Here is a 12,704-nt window from a genome sequence, read left to right on the forward strand (position 1 = left end):
TGTGTTCCCTCCCCTCCCTCAACCAAATGCAAAAGAGGTGAAGAGACTTGTGAAAACTGGATACTTACCGTCTTATTTAAGAGGTGCATCAGAGTTTTTTTCCAAAGTAAATCACATATATACTTTTTTCCTTAATGGGAAAATACTACTCTTGGGTATCCTAGAATCAGTCTTAAGGTCAGTTTCTGTGTGCCAATTTCTTTAGACCTATTGAACAAGAGAGGAATTTATATATCACAACCTATTGCATTATATTTGTTTTGAATATGAATACTGCATTTCATGTCCTATATGCTTTCCCACACCCTGTGGTTATATTTTTCGTAGGAACTATTCCAATTAGATCGTGGCCCTTTAATGCTGGCCAAGCCAAGCTCCAAAAAATGTGCTGGTGTCAATTTTCATTAGTACTTTTGCTTAGATAACAAGCTTCCAAATGGAAAAGGTGACAGGGCAGAGTCGAGGAAAGCTCTACTGTATGTCAATAGATCAACAGCTTGTGTTTTCAAAGAGGTCACATGTCTTTCAGATGTCTTTAGAGGAGGGAAATGGATTAGGATTTCATAAACTTGAATTCTTGGTTCATGGCCACTTGCCAGCTTCCTCCCAGGATCCTGCCCAGCTTTTGGTCTTAACCAGCAGGCTTGTGATGCGCTCCCTCTGAAGAAGGCTTTTTAATCTGGAAGAGGACACTGTCCCCCTTGTTGAGAGGGAGTCTGGAAGGATATTCCTGGGCCTCTTGGAATCTCATTCACCCTAATGTACTTGGAAATGAATTCGCTTGTCAGAGAACAATTGACAAAGAAAGAAAAATCTCGATTAAATTTTGAGTCTAAAAAAAGCTGCTCTTAATCAGTTCTTAAAATAGCAGCACTCTTTCATCACTGAGCCCACAAAAATGTGCAGGCCTGAAATTTGGTCAGCCTTGTTTCAAAGATATGCTTATAAAGTCGGTGCGGCCCTTCACCACCTAAAACAAAACAAATCAAACACACACACACACACACACACACACACACACACACACGCACACAAACCAATTAACTAGGGGAAAAAAATGGGTTTCTTCATAAGCCCATTCCTACAATTCATAGTGTTGTTCAGGAATAATACTAGCTTTCTTTCCAGTGAAAACATTTTACTAAGAATTTTTTAGCATTCAGGCCAATCTCCAGACCAGAGATAGTCCAGGACTATGGGATCATGTCTGTGTCCTCAAGTGAACAGCCATCTGAGATACCCATTGAATACCTCTGCCAAGCGTGACCCAAGCCTGAGATGCATCTGCTGTCATTATTTCTCTATGGCCAAATTAATCAGCCACCTCAAGGACATCTAGCCTGTGTAGAAGGGAGAGACTAGAAATCTGCTAAAGTTAAGATTATTGGAACTTGGAATTACCAGACAAGTATAGATAGATTGATAGTTAGATAGACAGATACATACATAGGGTATGTATTGGGTTGGCCAAAAAGTTTCTTTGGGTTTTTCCGTAACATCTTACTGAAAAACCCAAACGAATTTTTTGGCCAACCCAATACGTATACACACACACACATACACTCGCGCGTGCTCACACACACACACACACACACACACACACACACGTACATGAAAAAAATTTGTTGCAAGTTGGGCTTTCTGGGGAACAGACTCTGGATGGAGAGTAGTTTGTAGGATGCTTACTGGTGCCCTTGGGATCCACACCTGTGTAAGGGAAGGAAAGGGCAGCAGCAGGATTAGGCACACGGAGAAGCTGGGCTGAGATGCAGTCTCAACAAAGGCCTCAGCCAACCCTGTGGGAAGTGCTGATGCTGGGGTGGTCCTTCAGTGTTGTCCCAGTTAGACCCGGGGACTATCCCCTTATACCTCTGTGTTGACCAGTCATTGGATTGGTCAGCCCCGAAGAGGTATGACCTTGGGTGAGGTGGCTCTTCGGCTGAGACAATTCCCAAAGGGGCCTGGCAGGTGAGGGGTCTCTGCCAGCGGAATGCTCAGCAGCTGGGGAAGAGTCCTTCGTCCTGGAGGGAGAGGGACGTGCACTGGAGCATCCATTACAAAACTCTTCTGTTTTCTTTTCCAACACAGAGGAAACTCATCCCACGAACCTAGAGAAATAGAGCCCTATTAGGACAGAATGTTTTAGTTTAAAGAAATTTTCATGCCTCAAGGAAAGCAGTGATGGCTGGCACCCAGGGGCATTGGTGCTGTTTTCCACAAGGTGAGGACAAGCTCTGTCGTAACCACAATTTCACCCCATCTGGATGGTGGGAAAGCACTGTGTTAGTTGTGCTGACTTTGGTGCCACCCCTCACCTCTGTCACCACGATGCTCTCTCTTCTCATCCCCATACTTCACTTTCTCCCTTTGCCCCATAGATCCCTTAAGGTACAATATTTGGGGGGCATATTTACTATTATTTTATTTTTAATAATGTTTTTGTGTATGACCATCCCTTTGACATCTTCTGTATCATATTTCACCCTTGATAATGAAATTCTGACCACAAAGAATGAATGTTTTCTTTCGTTTCTTTGAGAGATAGCATGTGTAGGATTTAAGCACAAACCAGATGGCCAAGGTTTGAAGGTGACCCCACCACTAACCTGCCGTGTCCATCGGGCAAGTCGTTAACTCTGTGCCTCAGTTTCTTCATCTGTAGAAGAGAGAGAATAATAGCACTTTTACAGGTTGTGATGAGAATTAAATGAGTTAATATTTTTAAAGTGTTTAGGACAAACCCTGGCACGTAGTAAATATTATGTAAATATTTTCTTATTAAAAAGTAAATTAAAATACTCAAGGCATGCTTTCTATATTTCTTTATCTGGAAAGAGAGGAGGTTTGGAATTAACACTGTTAAGCAACTACTATGTGTAAGAAGCTGAGCTAAAGGCTCAGAGATTGCTCTACTTAATCCTTGTGATAGCCTGTGATTCAGATATTACTCCTCCTTTACAGATGGACAAATTAAGATTTGTAGAGTTTAAACTGCCCACCCTCGTGGAGCTACTGAGTGGTGAGCTGGAATTCAAACCCAAGACGACCTGGCATTAATGCCTTTGTCCCATTGTTGTTTATTCCCTTTCACCTCACTCCCAGTCCTTTTTTAATGATACCCCCTTGAAATAATTTTCCATTTTCCAGTGAAGAAAACATGATGTATTCAGAAGTTTCCAAACCAGAATTTCCAACTCCCATGAGAGCTCCTTCTGAAACTATTAGTTTCATTTTTTTTTCTGCTACAACATAAAACAAAGAGTAATGGCAAGAAAAATATGACTTGACAACATCATTTATATTATAATTTTCCCCATATTATGAACTTCATCCTTAAAACAATACCCTTTATGGCAAAATTTAGCTTACTTTTGTTCTATTGTTACCTGCAAAAATTACATTTTGGTTTTTCAGGTTCATTTGTGTTCAAAGAGCTCATGAGCAAATATTTCTGCACAGAAGAAAACCCCAAACTGAGAAGATTAATTCATAATAAGTCACATTTTAATGCTAAAATAGTTTGATCTGAGATTACCATTGACTACAAATTGCCATCTGTGCTTACTTATTAAAGATGTCAAGTGTAATTAATTCAATGGACCCACTATTTGACAGCCTCTGTTAACAGAATTTGCAGAATACATACTGGTGTGTTAATTTTTGAGTTAAAACTGCCAAGTGGTTGCTGGCTTTGCGAAAATAGCTGCTTCCCTCATTTGACCAAACTTTGAAAGGCCCATAAGGGGAAAAGAAGTGATCATTTATTAAAGTCATTTTGTGTGCCAAGCCCTATGCTGAGTACTTTGACCCACGTTACCTTAATTCATCCTCCATGCATTCCTGTAAGGGGGCAATTAGTAGCTGCTTCAGTGAAAAAAGTTTCCAGAAAGCTTTGTTTCAGATCCCATGAGATGGGAGAACTCTGACTAAAGCCTTTATGTGCAAGACTCATTATTAACATGTAGGTGCAGACCTGATATTCCTTTCCATGTTCTGGGGGAAAGAGGGGACAGACAGAAAGAAGGAATCACCTTATCAGCCATGAGTTTCCCAATCACTGCCAGTGTTCAAAACTCTTAAGACCTTCTCAAGGGGCTCATGTAATTGCATGAGAAGCAGGATCATGAAACAAGAAACATGATCTTGTTCATATTTGGTCAGGGAGGAATGCTGTCCTGGGTAGACGCAACAGGTAGTGGATAGGAAAAGACAGACTGGGGTACCACTACTTGTGAACAGTATCAGAAACAGAACATTGACAGAGGAAGGCAAAACCTAGGCTAAATCAGAATATTGAAAGAAAGCCTTGACCCAGAAACTTGACCTTGAACCTGTACCTTTTCCCCCAAACTTCCATCCAAGGCACTGCCTCATTTTCCACATTTCCAGCAGCCCACCATTGGTCCTGCTCGCTGGAGCCCCTACTCTAGCCTACAGAGGCCCCCCTAAATGCCCTGGGGTGGAGAAGGTTTCATCATCGTCAGACCTGAAAGGCAGAAAGGACAGATGAAGGGGAGATCCAAGTCCTACCACAGCAGGGGAATAAAACCCCTTTCTGACATCTTAGCTTGAAGTGGAATTTATTTCCCATGGCATAATTGTAAGAAATGGTATAATCTGAAGCATTATTGGAGTTAAACTCCAGCAACAACTTGTAAGAAATGGTTTTGTTTTGTTTTGTTTTTTGTTTTGTTTTGTTTTTAGGAACTGGCCCAAGGACCTAACAACCACAAACAACATAATTTTTCTAAGAAAGTGTCTTCCCAATTTCCTGTTTTTTAAAATATTAAAAAAATATCATAAGGTGGGGTTAGCTTAAAACTGAAGAGCTATGGAAAGGACAATCCAAAGAATCTAAGAAAGTTCCCCAAATAGGGGGAATAGGAATGCAGCAATTGACAAGTGAAATTAGAAATGGCTCACAAAATGAGGTACTAAAATTGGGGCAAATGGGAAAAAAACCTTCATTTATTTTGAAACGATTATGTAATTTACAAGATACATTAATGCTCAAATTTCTGACATTGTTTATTAGCATTTATCTCCAATAACATACATCTACCATGAGATAAAATACACATCAAATATATGAATTTCCTTATTCATTTACTAATTTATTTTTATTTAAAATTTTATGTATTTATAGCAGACATACATGCAAATGTGTACTACAGTTTTTTTCTGAAACAAATTTATACTGTGTTAAACATACGTCAAAGCTCTTAAACACGTCATGCCTCTTACTTGTTATAATCTTATCATATCCCCATTGTACTTTTACTTTTGTAATTTTCAGTCTGAACCTAGGCTAAGTGGGGGTTTTCTTCTATATTTTTATTTCTGGGTTTCTGTATTTTATTGGACCTTAAATTTACGTAGAGTCATAAACACAAAGAAAAAAAAAATCTTTGCTTACTTTCTAGGCAAGGTATGATAGCTGAGGAAATACTTGCTGTTCCTTTAATATCCTTCTACATAATCGGATCTATTTTAGCAGTCTGAGCTATGGTAGCTATTACAAACTGAACAATGGAGGAAGGCCAATTATTCCAAAGCTGTATTTAACGGCTGCTCACCTTATACAGCTATCTCTCTTCAAAATCAACTACAATGCAACACGCATTTTCTAAGGAATTCAAGAGGCAGGCAGATCAACACTATGAAACAGCGTCATTTTGAAGTCTAGCGTCAGATGTTAAGAATCTTGGACCATCTGTACTGTCATCCTGCTTCTTAGAGTTCCTGGCCAGTTGTACTCTTAACTACATTTTAAAAATGCAGATTGATGGTTAGGAACTATATCAAAGAATTTTTGCTCATAAAAATCTTCTATATGAGAGTCATGTTTTCATATGGCCTGTGTATTCAATATAGAGAAGCTCTCCCAAAATTAGCCTCAAAATCGGCTACAGCAAACAGCTGTAAGCCCTGGGGGAAATGCATATGCCAAGATGAGAATCCGAATGAAAGGTACCAGTTGAAAGAGACTGGGAAATTGGGTAATAAAGTTCAGTTTAAAAACAGCAAGTGGATAACACAGACTGCTGATATGGCCTCTGTGTGTCCAGGAGTGATGCCACTGAAGCAAACCTGACACCCAGGAGCTCCCAGGCTCATTGACTGACTTCTCTTTGCTTTAAGAAAAATGGTGGTTTGAGCAATGTCTGTCTTCATCATCTTCCTAACTTTATGTGATCCCCCATCATCGCTCAACTCAAGACCTTACTTCAGTCTCCTGAGTGCTTGGGGCCCCTCCCCTCCTTCCATCCATCCCAGGTCTTCGACTTTTCCTTCTCATCAAAGCATATCTGAAATGGATTCAGCTCTCTCGGCATATCTCCCACTGAGACAGTAGCATAAGCAGGAGTTGGGAATCAGATAAGTGTGGGTCCAAATTCTGGCTTGGCTACTTATTAACTGTGAGACTTGGAGTGATGTATTTAACCTTTTGAGCATCGGTATGTTAATAAGTAAAATGGGCATTATAGTAGGAGTCGCTAATAAGGCTGCTGTGAGGATTAGAACACGTAGTATATTGGAAGTGTCTGGTGTAATATCTGAAAAACAGAAGGGGTCCAGTAAATGCAAGATATTATAAATGATTTGATAACATACAGTAAAAAGAACCTAGACATTTACATTAGTGCAAAATCTAGCAAAAAATGTACAAGTACTCTATAAGAAAAATCACAAAACTTTACTGGGAGAAATGAGGGAAGATCTAAATAACTGGAGTGATATGCCATGTACGCGGATCGAGAGAGTCGATATATTGAAGATTTAAATTTTTCCCAAATAAATCTCCATATTCAATGGACTCCCAATCAAAATCCCCAGAGGCTGATTTTCATATTGGCCAGCTGATATTAAACTTTTGAAGAAATAAAAAAAAAATCCCAAGAATATTCAAGGCACTCTTGAAGAAGAGGAGAGAGGATTTATTCTGCCAAATATCAGGATCTGTGAAGCGATATCAGTCATGACTGTGAGGAACTGTTGCAGATAAAGAGACTTCTGAAAAAGAAGAAGGATACCCAAGACAGACTCACGCATGGACTGATATGATTTATGACAAAGGAGGTAGTCCAGAACAGCTGGGGAAATGATGGTCTTCTTGTCAAATGATGATGGGGTAGCTAAGTATCTAAATGAGAAAAGAATGAAACTGGACCCCTTCCTCATACCACACACAAAAATCAACTTCATGTGGCTTATAAACTTACATACGAAAAGAAACATACTAAAGTGTTTATATGATTATACACATCTTCATGCCATTGGGCAAGGTTTTAAAATATGATAGAACAAGAAAAGATTGTAATGACATTAAAATTGAGTAAACTCATGAAAAGGCACCACAAAGAGTGTGAAAATACAAGCCACAGAAGGAGATGATATTTGCAACACATAATCAACATAGAACTCGTATCCACAAATCAATAGAAAAAGATAGACAACCCAATGGAAAAAATGACCGAAAGACTTGAATAAGCATTCACAAAAAAGGAAATCCAAACAACTAATAAGAATATGCCAAGAAACTCAAGTTCATTAATAATCAGAAAGTACAAGCTGAGATCCTGGTGCACACACCAGAATGGCACAATTAAAAATCTGATAAGGACAAGTGTTGTCTGAGATGTGGAGTACAGAGCTCTTATACACTGTTGGTAGGAGTAGAAATTACCACAATTACTTTGGAAAACAGTTCTCATTTTCCGGTAAAATTGGAGCTACACATACCTCACAACACAGCAATTCCACTCCTGGTTATATCCCTAGAGAAAAGCACACAATTGCATCTCAGGAGATGGATGAGAGTGTTCTAAGCAGAATTTTGATAATAGTCTTCAACTGTAAATGAACCAAATGTCCATTAATGGTAAAATGGCCATAAACATTAAATGGATGAATAAATTGTGGTACATCCATTAGCATACTGCAATGCTACAATCAAAAGGAGAAAATAGAACTTTTTTTCTCTTAAAAAAAAGAATCTTACAAACACAATATTGATCAAAAGAAGCAAGGCAAAACCAAAAAACCAAAAAAAAAAAAACAAACCAAAAAACTCTCAAAAAACAAAAGAGGCAAGGCATATGAGAATGCATACAGTATATTTCTAATTGATATAAAATTGAAAAATAAGAGAAATCACGCTTCATAGGGAAAAAAAAACTATGAGAGAGCTAGGACAAGACCTCTCACCATAAGAATCAGGGCAGCAGTTACCTCCAGAGAGAGAAAGAGGGTTTTGAATAGGCAGTGTCATGAGGGGCTTCAGAGGAGCGACCAATATTCCACTTTATGTCTTGGACATTGGTTATAAGCATATTTACTACATAATTATACACTACACAGTATATTTGTGTGTTTTTGCCTTCTGTGTATATGTGTCATATGTCAAAATAAAAAAAATATTTTTAGAAATACACCCACCAGGAAGAGAATCATGTTGGTACCATTTTAGATTCCAAAATACAGCACAGTTATTATGCAGCCTCTGTGCTTTGAACATAAAACCAATGTCACGCTGCCATCTTGAGCAGCCTTCCAAGTGTCATTGACAAGCTGTATTTAACATTAAATAATAAGATAACATAAAAATGAAGTATTTACTATGTCCCAGGCAATGTGCTGAGGGTCTAGCACACATTAGCTTATTGAATCCTTACAGTAACTTACCCTGGGAGGTAAGTGTTATTATGAAAATTTTACAAATGAGGGTCATCTATGTTTGTCAGGGAAGTGTTTGTGTAAAGTCTCGCTCAGATTGAGTAAGTGGCAGAGATGGACTCCAACCCAGGTTGGTTTGACTGTCTAGGTGGCTTGCTGAGCTGCTGTCCTGTTTTCCAACTTTGTTAACGTTTAGACTTGGTCACTAATAACAAAATCTTGAACATAAGCAGATGACTACTACATAGAGATTCATTCTTCCCACAGACATCGACGTGCCAAGTTCCATGTTGGACTTTGTGGCTACAAAGAGGGGGATGACACTAGCCCTGCCCTCAGGGAGCTCCTGGTCCAGGAAGAGCATCTGGTAAGTAAACAAACGAACAAAACCAGTAGTTTATGCGTTTCTAAAGTGGAGTAAGGACAAACAAGGCTGGAAGAAGGAAATAGATAAGGGTAAGAGAAGATGCTTTAACCATAGCCTTTTAACCAACCAACCAATTTATCTCTAATTACTTTGGAGCTAACTCTATCCCATAACTTGTTTTTTGTTTTTTGTTGTTGTTGTTGGTTTCAACCAGATTCCAAGTTTTTCCATTCTTTGTCTTAGAAGTTGTGATTTGCAGGTTCCCCTTCTCCCTACCCTCCCACCCCCAGTCCCAGCTCCCACCCCCGACCCAAGCTCCCACCACCCCTCCTCCCCTCCTGCTCCTTCTCCTCTGCCTTCTCCTCCTCTTCTGGCTTCTTAGGTCCTACCTGGTCCTTTAATGCCTGGATCAAACACAACTGCCTCTGTAAATCTCATGACACTCCCTCCTCCTCCACTGGAAGCGAATGCTCCCTTCCTGACGTCCTTCCACATTTTATGTTTGCCATTTGTACAGTCGACAGTGTATTTGATCTCGTATCATAATCATTTATGTGCACGTTTTGTCTCCCTTGCTAGAGTGCAGGCTCCTTTAACCCAGAGACCATGATTAATTTCTCTGTGTTCATCAGCCTTGCTGATAGACATGGACACATAACCAGAGCTGAGATGTGTTTTGGCAGCAACCTGACTGAACTTCTGGTGGTTGGATGGGTCTTCTGGAGCAAAGGTATCATGAATACTGTAATAACAACTTATAGTATGTTAACATCATAAGACATTTTTAGTTGGGACAAATGGAATTGACAAAGAGGGATGTTATCCACAGGTAAAAGACTGTTGAAATTATTTATGAAAACATTGTCTCCTTTTGCAAGAAAAATCATTTATGAAGAAACAGCCAAGTTTTCACATGTATAGAATATGGGAAGGATGGCTAATGACCATTGATCTTTGATACCATGCACATGAATTCAACCATCAGCAACAATAATTACGGAATTTAGAACATAATTATGTAAAGTACCATGTTATGTTATATTTGCAATTATTTCATTTTTGCTTAGTGATATGGATTAAAATCACTAAAATCCTTTCAATTCTGGTTTGGAAATTGCTTCTATTTTTGTTTCTTAAGTGGATTTCTCGCCACTTCTTTATTACAGCTTTTTCTGTGTTTTTCCCTGTTGGAAAAACTTTTCCAGCTACCAGACCTACAGAGTAGGTAGAAAATTTGATGAAAATCTATGAAAGTTTGATGACTTTTATAGACCTCACCTTGAAGTTTCTTTTTGTTTTTTAAATATTTAATGTTAAAAGATCCCTAGGGAGCTCCACTGTGTAGCTACCTAGAAGTTCAACGTAACACACTCAGGTTAACCACCTCCTGAATGATAGAAAAGATGTGATTTTTAATGCAGGTTGACAGGATGCTAGCCTCTATTCCAAATTCCTCCTTTCCCTGATGGTGTCCGGGGACAGCTCACGCCTTCTCCCTGTGACCATCTGACTCTCCTTCTGAGGCTGTAACTCTGATCTCCCCTATCCTCTGCCTCTTAGATGGCTGTTGCCCTCATGAAACCACAGGCCAAAGTTGGCCACTATCTGTTGGTCTGGCTATTTCCAGAGACACACTTGGGGTACCTCACTAGTGGGTCTTTAATGTGAGGAAGTACAGGGAGAGATGTAGATGCAGACAGCAGCCCTAAGGTCTGAGTTTCATGGCAAACAGGAATGTTTTCCGGATGTAGCATCACGCTGGTGGCTGTTCCTGCAGATGTGGGCATCTACCGCTTTGTATACATTTTCACTGTGGCTTCCAGACATTTTTGATCCTTCAACAGTGAAAAAATTTGAGCATGATTCCCCTCCCCCCCAATATATATATATTTTAATATACGCACAAAATAAAAATGAAGAAGCAATGAGAAATAGAAAGAAATGTAAACAGGAGCTCTAATATTTTCTTCTAATGTCACAACGGATCATCTTGCAAACCCCACCGTGGGCATCACTGCGTGGGTCCACTGCTCCATGGTGAAGGGTGTCTCAGCCATGATCTGTCTCTTTTCTGCTCCTGAACTAAGAGCTAATGTCTCTCCATGTCATGGTTCTTCTTACTGTGTGTGTGTGTCTCTCCACTTCTGCTTTGCCTCCTATGGTGCTGATTCCCTCTGGATGTGTCACACACAAAGCTCTGTAAGAAACGGATCCGGTGAGGTCTGTCAGTTACAGAGCCCTTTTCTGGGCAGAGCCTTCTCACCAGGCCCTAGGAAGACTGATAACCGGCTTAGACAGCTTGTGGAGTTGGGAGTTTGGCCTTGGTGCAGCCATCCATGGCCCCGGGTTACAGATCCTGATGGAATTATTTCTTTCTTATACGGTCCTCCCGATTCAAGTGCCCTCAAGCCATCAACTGCAGAGCCACAATTAATGTATGAAGCCCACCACGGGGAGGCCCCACTACTTCTGTTTCCTGATGTCCCTGGTAAAGAAACACTCATTTAATCCACTTTTTTTTTTTTTTTTTATTAATAAAAGTCCCTCCAGGAAGGAAATATGAGTTTTCAGGACAATCCAGCACACCTCAGGGTGAATTCTCTTTGCACATTGTACCATTCCCAGGAGGTATAAGGGTTAGTCTCTGCCCACCTTCCCCTCCTGATTGAGAATTTTACATCTAGAATCACCCGATAGCTAGAATTTGTCTGGGTCCTTTTTCTTCCCAGAGCCTGCAGACATTTGTCCAAATTGCATCCATCCGGCACAACATGTGCTCTGTGTCCTGGAGGCTGAGAAGACGAGCTGCTTCCGGGCCTGGCTCCACCTGTGTGATGCAGGGGAGGCCAGGGCTAAGTGTCAGGGCTCTGCAGCCGGGCTACCAGGGTCCACAGTCCAAGGTCAGCCACACAGTTGCACTGTGAGATGAACACATTGCTTATCTATTTGTGCCTTGGTTTCCTCCTCTGTGAAATGGCAATAATAGAACCTGCCTCATAGGATTATTGTGAGAATTGGCTGAATTAAGAAACAAATGCTTATTACAGTTAGCATTTGGTAGATTCCTAAAAATAATATACTTTTTTTTTTTTTTTTTCCCCAGACTAGGATGGCTTGACTTCTTGCTGAAACCACTGAAGATGAACCAAGTAAATGGATGGGTTTCCTAACCTGCGAAATGCAGGAAGAGCAAGCTGGGGTCTGTCCTGTTTACTTCTCTATCCTCAGTACCGAGCCCCATCCCTGGTACAATGTAGACATTCAATAAATATTAGTTATAGGTCTAGAAAATGTTAGGAGATATAGGTATATAAAAGTGAGTATTCTTAAATGGATTTTAATAAGTTTTTCTTTGCTGAAAGAAAATGCAGTGATGCTAACAGACTCTAGGAATATATGCAACAAGGATCATTTCCATTTATTGACTACCTCCCCCTCCCCCAGCCACATATCTTATGTAACCCTCAGAATCCTCAGAAGCAGGTATTAGTAATCATGTTTCACCAATGGGAAACTGAGCTTCACAGAGTCTGTGACCTTCACAGGGTTCACAGGGCATTGGGTTACTGAAAGGGGATGTGAACCCAGGCTACGTGGATGGCTCTGAAGTCTGAGCCTTTTCTGTTAATTTATTTCCCAGCAGTGAGGACAGCTCAGAGGC

General features: G+C 40.1%; 1 long non-coding RNA gene across 1 annotated transcript in view; it reads left to right on the top strand.

Moving 5' to 3' along the window:
* Window positions 1-12,312, top strand: part of LOC130851701 (uncharacterized) — a 74,066-nt gene extending 61,754 nt beyond the window's left edge. The window contains exons 3-6 of the long non-coding RNA XR_009053255.1: window positions 8,944-9,043; window positions 9,676-9,773; window positions 11,443-11,531; window positions 12,147-12,312. This is a non-coding gene — a long non-coding RNA (uncharacterized LOC130851701). The remainder of the gene's footprint in view (window positions 1-8,943; window positions 9,044-9,675; window positions 9,774-11,442; window positions 11,532-12,146) is intronic.
* Window positions 12,313-12,704: the final 392 nt, after the last annotated feature.

Source organism: Hippopotamus amphibius, chromosome 4 (genome assembly GCF_030028045.1).
Source record: "Hippopotamus amphibius kiboko isolate mHipAmp2 chromosome 4, mHipAmp2.hap2, whole genome shotgun sequence".
In the NCBI taxonomy this organism is placed as follows: Eukaryota; Metazoa; Chordata; class Mammalia; order Artiodactyla; family Hippopotamidae; genus Hippopotamus; species Hippopotamus amphibius.